Source organism: Conger conger, chromosome 14 (assembly GCF_963514075.1).
Source record: "Conger conger chromosome 14, fConCon1.1, whole genome shotgun sequence".
Taxonomy (NCBI): Eukaryota; Metazoa; Chordata; class Actinopteri; order Anguilliformes; family Congridae; genus Conger; species Conger conger.
This window is the reverse complement of record NC_083773.1, coordinates 46,796,234-46,805,566: the sequence shown is the minus strand read 5'-3', so window position 1 is coordinate 46,805,566 and position 9,333 is coordinate 46,796,234. Positions and strand designations below refer to the sequence as shown.

The following is a 9,333-nucleotide window of genomic DNA, read 5'->3' as shown; positions in this document are numbered from 1 at the left end:
TTATATTCATACTGTTTAAACTCTGTTATATTCATACTGTTTAAACTCTGTTATATTCATACTGTTTAAAATCTGTTATATTCATACTGTTTAAACTCTGTTATATTCATACTCTGTTTAAACTCTGTTATATTCATACTGTTTAAACTCTGTTATATTCATACTCTGTTTAAACTCTGTTATATTCATATTCCTGATGAAGATGAGCAAAAAGACTGCACAAAGAAAGTATACAGTACAAGTGCTGAGGTGAGTTTTATATGACAGCCAGGCGGCATCCCACTGAACAAGAGAGGTGACTATGTCTTAGCTCTGACAGTTGCTAAAATGATGCTTATATTCTGATGGAAACAACCTTATCCATGCAGGTGTGGTTGTCATTGTCCTTGGATGCAGCATCTGTTGAATTATCTTAGGCAACAGAGCTTGGGGACAAAGACAGCAACGATGACTATCAACAAACAAAAAACAACATAGGAACTCTGTTGTAAAATCCCAAGCTAAATCCTGGCAAGGGTAAGGGGGGCGGGCGGGTGTTAGGTACAGATTTAGTGGGAGTAAGCAGGGGTGTTAGGTATAGATTTAGTGGGAGTAAGCGGGGGTGTTGGGTATAGATTTAGTGGGAGTAAGGGGGGTTGTTGGGTATAGCCTTAGTGGGAGTAAGGGGGGGTGTTGGGTATAGCCTTAGTGGGAGTAAGCGGGGGTGTTGGGTATAGATTTAGTGGGAGTAAGCGGGGGTGTTGGGTATAGATTTAGTGGGAGTAAGCGGGGGTGTTGGGTATAGCCTTAGTGGGAGTAAGGGGGGGTGTTGGGTATAGATTTAGTGGGAGTAAGCGGGGGTGTTGGGTATAGATTTAGTGGGAGTAAGGGGGGTTGTTGGGTATAGCCTTAGTGGGAGTAAGGGGGGGTGTTGGGTATAGCCTTAGTGGGAGTAAGCGGGGGTGTTGAGTATAGATTTAGTGGGAGTAAGCGGGGGTGTTGGGTATAGATTTAGTGGGAGTAAGCGGAGGTGTTGGGTATAGACTTAGTGGGAGTAAGCAGGGGTGTTTGGTATAGATTTAGTGGGAGTAAGCGGGGGTGTTGGGTATAGATTTAGTGGGAGTAAGCGGGGGTGTTGGGTATAGCCTTAGTGGGAGTAAGCGGGGGTGTTGGGTATAGATTTAGTGGGAGTAAGCGGGTGTGTTGGGTATAGATTTAGTGGGAGTAAGCGGGGGTGTTGGGTATAGCCTTAGTGGGAGTAAGGGGGGGTGTTGGGTATAGATTTAGTGGGAGTAAGGGGGGGTGTTGGGTATAGCCTTAGTGGGAGTAAGCGGGGGTGTTGGGTATAGATTTAGTGGGAGTAAGCGGGAGTGTTGGGTATAGATTTAGTGGGAGTAAGCGGGGGTGTTGGGTATAGCCTTAGTGGGAGTAAGGGGGGGTGTTGGGTATAGATTTAGTGGGAGTAAGCGGGGGTGTTGGGTATAGATTTAGTGGGAGTAAGGGGGGTTGTTGGGTATAGCCTTAGTGGGAGTAAGGGGGGGTGTTGGGTATAGCCTTAGTGGGAGTAAGCGGGGGTGTTGGGTATAGATTTAGTGGGAGTAAGCGGGGGTGTTGGGTATAGATTTAGTGGGAGTAAGCGGAGGTGTTGGGTATAGACTTAGTGGGAGTAAGCAGGGGTGTTTGGTATAGATTTAGTGGGAGTAAGCGGGGGTGTTGGGTATAGATTTAGTGGGAGTAAGCGGGGGTGTTGGGTATAGCCTTAGTGGGAGTAAGCGGGGGTGTTGGGTATAGATTTAGTGGGAGTAAGCGGGTGTGTTGGGTATAGATTTAGTGGGAGTAAGCGGGGGTGTTGGGTATAGCCTTAGTGGGAGTAAGGGGGGGTGTTGGGTATAGATTTAGTGGGAGTAAGGGGGGGTGTTGGGTATAGATTTAGTGGGAGTAAGGGGGGGGTGTTGGTTATAGATTTAGTGGGAGTAAGGGGGGGTGTTGGGTATAGCCTTAGTGGGAGTAAGGGGGGGCATTGGGTATAGATTTAGTGGGAGTAAGCGGGGGTGTTGGGTATAGCCTTAGTGGGAGTAAGCGGGGGTGTTGGGTATAGATTTAGTGGGAGTAAGCGGGTGTGTTGGGTATAGATTTAGTGGGAGTAAGCGGGGGTGTTGGGTATAGCCTTAGTGGGAGTAAGGGGGGGTGTTGGGTATAGATTTAGTGGGAGTAAGGGGGGGTGTTGGGTATAGATTTAGTGGGAGTAAGGGGGGGGTGTTGGTTATAGATTTAGTGGGAGTAAGGGGGGGTGTTGGGTATAGCCTTAGTGGGAGTAAGGGGGGGCATTGGGTATAGCCTTAGTGGGAGTAAGGGGGGGGGGGGGGGGGGGTGTCATCAAACTTTGTTCCAGAACTTTTGTTGCTCATCTCTGTACTTCTTTGCAATTGTAATTTTGCGATCCGATTCTTACAACTGATGAGCGGTTTGCATCTTGTGGTATAGCCTCTATGTTGCTGCTCTCTAAATCTTCTTCAAACTATTTATTGAGTTACCTTCACTCCTGCCCTGAGATCGTTTATGATGTCACTGACTGATGTTTTGGGGTTTTTCTTCACAGCTGCTGCTGTTGTCTTGGTCGACCTGTTCGATGTCTGCTGCTCAGCATGCCAGTGGTTTCTTTATTTTTCTATCCCCAATGCTTGTGCAATGGATTTCCCCTTTTTCTAAGCTTCAAAATGGCTTGCTTTTCTCCCAAAGACAGCTCTCTGATCTTCATGTTGGTTTATCTCTTCTAACCCAAATGCAGTCTTCACAGGCAAAAGAAATATGCGTTGCCAGAAATGTGAGAATTAGGAACAGATTAATTCCTGACATTTACAAAACACAGGAACACAGACTGGTGAATTTAAATCTATGAACTAAAGGATCTACGCCCGGGGCATTTGTTTGTCGGGGGTAATCAGAATAGTGTTATCTAAATCCATCTTTCGCTATCAAGTCTTATGCAGAAATAACGGTCGCTTTTTTCAACTGTTGTCTGCAGTTTTTGCTCCAGTCTCCTCCCCCGGTTTCCTCGGCAGCCCCGCCCGGGAGGAGTGACTTCTTCTCGATGGGCGTTCTACAGCGCACAGCCTCTAATGTTACCCCCTCGACCCATTTTAACCCGTGAGCTAGACGTGCACACATGCTGTACCAAGGCGAACATGCTCATCCCACAAAGATCAGCATATTTCTGCGAGTGAAATTGGAAAGCGTCGGTCAGGAGTGTGGCGGTGAGTGCGAAACCTCGGGCTGGCTCCTTGCGTTCTCTCACCTTGGCTCGTATTTCTTTTTCGTCGAATAAATTCTACACATTCAAATGAAAACAGTGGGGGAAGAGTGGAATTCTTCTAAACGATGGTGATTGAGGCAGTAGGGAGGGGTTGGTGGGGGCAGCCAATACAATACGGTTACCTCCTTTTTTAAGCAGTTCACTGTACCGTTAGCAGGCTACCAGTTCAAACTACCGCTAACTGCGCTAGATCTTGGGATAGAGCAAGCATGCAATTGAACAGTGTTTCTGGTTTACGGAGAGCAAAGGGAACAAGGGCACAAATCGAGCTATCTTTAAGTTGCAACTTCGATTTCCGATCAATGAGAATTCAGAGCGGTGCAAGACGCGCGTCTCGTAAATCGTTCTTGCGGGACGGAGGCTCATATTAATGAATGTAATCAGGTTTGACAGTTAAGTGTCACGGACATACCGAGCATGAATTCAGTCTTTCTGCCAGATGTCTGCTTTGGGATTGGTCAAGAGTCCCGTATGTGCACTTATGAAACACCAACACGTTATTTTCTTTTTTTACTTTGACCGTAGAATAGGGTAGGATTGGAGTGGACACATTGGTCTAATCGTTGTGAACTGTTCTGAAGTTTTGCTCGGATCGAAGTAGCCTACAGAAAAAGATTTGGGCCACGGCTTCTGGTTTGTTTGAAATTAGGAAAATTGCATATAAAGAAATATGTTGGCTGTTTAAAGAATTAGGTGTTGTGTTATTGAATAATTTGTGATGATGAAATGCATTGTAACGGCAGTATCGTTGTAGGCTATGTGAAATGTTTCAACTTGTGGCTCTAATCTAGGCTACATGTACAGATTTGTTTTATCGTGGAAGAGACATTTTTTTTTAACTTTAAAATGAAGTGGCATCTGGAAAGATGAAACTAGATTTGTTGCATTCGTCTATCCTGAGCAACTTACAACGACAGGGTCACTCGAGATGCGTTTTGGATAATTGGTGTTTCTTGTGAGAAACCCAATTGGAGCATCAAGCGAGCAGATGAAGACACCTCCTTCACTACGAGAGGCGTTTGTGCGTTTCCTGAGTGACATTACAAAAATCATACCACATCCCTCGCCAAGGAATCCCCAGGAACAACCGAAAATGTCGCAATATTTTTGAGTGCCAGCAAGTTGTAATTGCTTGGATTGCTGAATTATGACACTATGCAGTCGAATTGGAATGGAACTTCCAGCGCGCCTTAAAATAAACAAACCAGCAAAAAATAAAAACAGAAAAACGCACGTGGGTACACCGTACAAATATCAACGGATAATGATAGAATATGCTAACAAAGCCCTTTATGTCCCTATGCCCTTTTTTTAGGACATACTGAGTAAAATTCCTTTATTGCATTGCATGTTTTCATGAGCGATTATAAAAAGTCCATTGCGCTTTGGCAAAGCTTTCGTTCTTTTTGTAAACAGCCAATAAATTAATTCTAGGATATGGCAAGAGACCAATGATCTTCTTCAGTCTCATGGAGGTGTGAAACAGCCAAAATAAAACTATTTATTTTTAGTGAAACACACGGACAGCCCAGCAGGACATCATTTTGCTGTAAATTCACTTATTAACGTCGTGACGCACAACGGTGGGCTAACTCTTTTTGAGTGAGAGTAGAACATGTCTCCGCTAATAGTTCCCTGGCACCAGCAGGTTCCGCTGCCTCACTGGTCAGAAAGGGACTGGAAAAGATGATGCACAGAGGATCATGCACAGAGGATCGTAAACGAGTCCGTTTCGGCCCTAAGTTGTAAGAGGCGAATCCACACGGAATGTTCCGTTAAACCGTCAATTTGACCCCATTCAGTGCCTCTGTTACATCTCTTACAAACCGGTTAATCCTTTTTTGTATTGATACTGTATGATTTTTCTAATTTTCTAATTTGGTGGGATTAAATATAGTAAAAATGCAATAAACAATGCTATGCGAAGTCCTGTACCAAATTGGCTTACAGATGTGCTGTGCAGTGTTATTTGACCCTTTTCTCAGATTTATTTGTGAATGATTCTGGCGGCACTTTCCCACACAGGTGCCCAACTTTCACTTACTGTTCATTAGGCTCTAAAATTTGATGTTTTTCACAGATTTTTCATATTCACGTCAGCGTGTTCACAAAGAAGGGGGAGGGATAAACAGTGTTGTGGTTTGAGGGTTAAGTCTTGACTGTTACATTACATTATTGGCATTTGGCAGACGCTCTTATCCAGAGCAACGTACAGTTGATTAGATTAAGCAGGAGACAATCCTCCCCTGGAGCAATGCAGGGTTGAGGGTCTTGCTCAAGGGCCCAATGGCTGTGCGGATCTTATTGTGGCTACACCGGGATTAGAACCACCGACCTTGCGTGTCCCAGTCATTTACCTTAACCACTACGCTACAGGCCGCCCTGTTAGAAGTCTGCGATGGCCTGTTGTACCTTTAACAACAGTAGGGTGAAGTCGCTGGTCTGTTAGGAAGGCAGGTTTGTGCGTGGATGGCTGGCGTTTCCCCGCTGAGGGGAGATGGGAAGCCCATGTGTGAAAGTGACTGATGGCCCATGTGTGACTGATGGCTCTGCGGCCCTGTTGAGTCCTGTTATCCTCTAAATGTTTGATGATGTGTGGAGAGGTCTGGAGCGCTGGCTCGCTGCGGCCCTTAGCTGCCTGTCAGCTACGGTTAAGGACCAGCTCTCCTTAAGGCCTCTCTATCTCTATGCCCTCTCCATCTCTACCCCCTCCCTGTCTCTCTACCCCGACCTGTCTCTACCCCCCTCTCCATCGCTACCCCCCCTCCCTGTCTCTACCCCCCTCTCCATCTCTACCCCTCCCTGTCTCTACCCCCCCTCCCTGTCTCTACCCCCCTCTCCATCTCTACCCCTCCCTGTCTCTACCCCCCTCTCCATCTCTACCCCTCCCTGTCTCTACCCCCCCTCCCTGTCTCTACCCCCCTCTCCATCTCTACCCCTCCCTGTCTCTACCCCCCTCCCTGTCTCTACCCCCCTCTCCATCTCTACCCCTCCCTGTCTCTACCCCCCCTCCCTGTCTCTACCCCCCTCTCCATCTCTACCCCTCCCTGTCTCTACCCCCCCTCCCTGTCTCTACCCCCTCTCCATCTCTACCCCTCCCTGTCTCTACCCCCCCTCCCTGTCTCTACCCCCCTCTCCATCTCTACCCCTCCCTGTCTCTACCCCCCCTCCCTGTCTCTACCCCCCTCTCCATCTCTACCCCTCCCTTTCTCCCCCCCCCCCTCCCTGTCTCTATATACACACATACATATGGAGACACACAGACAGGCTACATGCATACGCTCAGGGACATGCACACAAATGGACACACGCACGTAGTGACATCCATACACTCTCACTGACATGTATAGGATACATGCACAGACAGACACAGACAGACATAGTATACTTACTTGCATGGACACACATGGACTCACACATAGATGCATGCATTTACTCAGACACATATACATCCGGTCAGGGACATACCAAACTCACACATGGACACAGATAGACACTTACACACATTCACACACTCTCACTGACATGTATACATGCACAGACATACACATACGCTCATTGACACACACATATATTTATGTGTACCAGTCGGGAACATGTTTGTCATCTTTTTTTTGTGGTTTTCTGTTCAGATTACCGATGGGCAGGTTTGAAAACAGATGTGTGGATCCTGTCACTTCCTCTTCCTGTTCTGACTGTTTTTTATTGGATGTCTTTACTGATGTATGTTTTCTGTTTTTCTTTCTTTCTTTGCTAACAGTCAAATAACTGTCTCTTCGTGGGCTCAGACACACATCTCTGTTGAGTGAATGGTCTCCCCTTCTGCATTAAACCCAGCAGTCTGCTTATTTACAATTTTGCCTCATACTCTTTCTTTCCACCAGTTTTTGGAGTTTTGCAGTGCATAACTCTTGAAATATTAATATCTTGGAGGTGCTGCAGGACATAAATAACTCTTTAATATAGCCCGTGTCTGTCAGCAGTGTGATTGATGGTGCGGCCGCCGTCGGTGTGTTAAATCACGCCTTTAACGCACGGCTGTGGGAAGATGTCTGTGCTTTGAATGGCGGGTTTTGCATCCAGAGAGCTGGGAAGCCTGGGCCCGGTGGGGCTGGTTACTGCCTGCTGAATGGCCAATAAGCTGAATTCGAGTTAGCTGATTGGTGGAGAGTAGGAGCAGACATTGACGGCTGTATTTGCTTTGTGAAATTAGTGTGTGTGAGTGTGAGTGTGTGTGTGTGTGTCTGTGTCTGTGTCTGTGTCTGTGTCTGTGTCTGTGTCTGTGCTCATATGTATCCTTGATTCCCCACATTTGTATGCACACATCTGTGGGTGTGCATATGTGTGCGTGTGTGTACCTGTGTGTACGTGTGTGTACATGCGTGTACGTGCGTACGTGTGCGCGTACGTCTGTGTGCATGTGTGTGTGTGTGTTGTGTGTGTGTGTCTGTGTGTCTGTGTGTCTGTATGTCTGTGTGCATGTGTGCATGTGTGCGTGTGTGTGTGTGTGCATACGTGTGTGTTTGTGTGTGTCTGTGTGCATGTGCTGCTCAGGAAAGACGATTCGTTCCTCTAGAGTGATTCCTCCTCAGGAATCTGTGGGCCAATCAGGAGCAGACTTTCGGCACAGGAAGTGAACTCACGCTTTCCGGCCCACGCTGCAGAGTCAGGAAGCGCTGGATTCCAGCGGCCATTGTGACAATCTTCCTCACATTGTTACTGAGAGCAGGGTCCCCAGCCAATCAGCACAGTGTCTGAGAGTAACAGTGTGGAGCTGAGATACACACACAGTGTCTGAGAGTAACAGTGTGGAGCTGAGATACACACACAGTGTCTGAGAGTAACAGTGTGGAGCTGAGATACACACACAGTGTCTGAGAGTAACAGTGTGGAGCTGAGATACACACACAGTGTCTGAGAGTAACAGTGTGGAGCTGAGATACACACACAGTGTCTGAGAGTAACAGTGTGGAGCTGAGATACACACACAGTGTCTGAGAGTAACAGTGTGGAGCTGAGATACACACACAGTGTCTGAGAGTAACAGTGTGGAGCTGAGATACACACACAGTGTCTGAGAGTAACAGTGTGGAGCTGAGATACACACACAGTGTCTGAGAGTAACAGTGTGGAGCTGAGATACACACACAGTGTCTGAGAGTAACAGTGTGGAGCTGAGATACACACACAGTGTCTGTGAGTGTAGGTCAGTGTATTGTCTGGCGACAGAGCATTTTTGCAACCGACGATGTAGGATAGATATCCATGGTCGCAGTGATATCTGGTTTGTAGTCTCGGAGTGCATTTTTACTTTTTGCTCAGGACAATGACCACAGTCTACGTCCAGCGACAGTTTAACATTTATGAACGTTCTGTGATTTCAGTCGACCAACACTCTGTATAATATAAACTATAAGCCTTCTCAGTTTGGGCCTGAGAGCTCTGCAGTTTAACCTGTGTACATTACTGATCAGACTGGAATATGGTGTGCTCTCACAACTCCAAAAACATTACTTGGTGACTGGTTCAAAAAAATACAATCCACAATCGGAAAATGGCCCTCTCTAAAAGGGTTTACCCTTCTCCTTTTTTATTGGCAGCTTGTAAAAATATTGATATTTCATAGCCGCAGCATCCGTCTTTTTGCGTGCTGCCGATAAAAGAGAGTTAAAGTTTGTTTGAGAGCAGTGGGTTTTGATTCTACCTCATTGAGAAGTAAAGCCTGTGACGTTTCTACATGAGCAACTGAAAATAAGGTGGACCTGTGTGTGAGAGAGTGTGTGTGTGTGTGTGTGTGTGTGTGTGCGCATGTGCGTGTGTGTGTGTGTGCGTGTGCATGTGTGCATGTGTATATGTGTGTGCATGTCTGTGCGTGTGCGTGTGCGTGTGCGTGTGTGTGTGTGTGTGTGTGTGTGCATGTGTGTGTGCATATGTGAGTGCATATGTGCGTGTGTGAGTGCGTGTGTGCGTGTGTGAGTGCATGTGTGTGCGTGTTTGCAGCTCCCTACAGTATAACTGAGGTACCACGCAGATGTACATGC

The 9,333-nt window shown here is 46.7% G+C and overlaps 1 protein-coding gene across 3 annotated transcripts in view; it reads left to right on the top strand.

Annotated features, from left to right (window-relative positions):
- Nucleotides 1–3,125: 3,125 nt before the first annotated feature.
- LOC133110447 (protein phosphatase 1 regulatory inhibitor subunit 16B-like) overlaps nt 3,126–9,333 on the top strand; it is a 43,196-nt gene continuing 36,988 nt past the window's right edge. For 2 of the 3 annotated variants that reach the window (XM_061220559.1, XM_061220563.1), the window contains exon 1: nt 3,126–3,233. The gene's annotated coding sequence lies outside the window, so the exon portion shown is untranslated. The remainder of the gene's footprint in view (nt 3,234–9,333) is intronic. The other variant, XM_061220560.1, reaches the window with a different exon arrangement.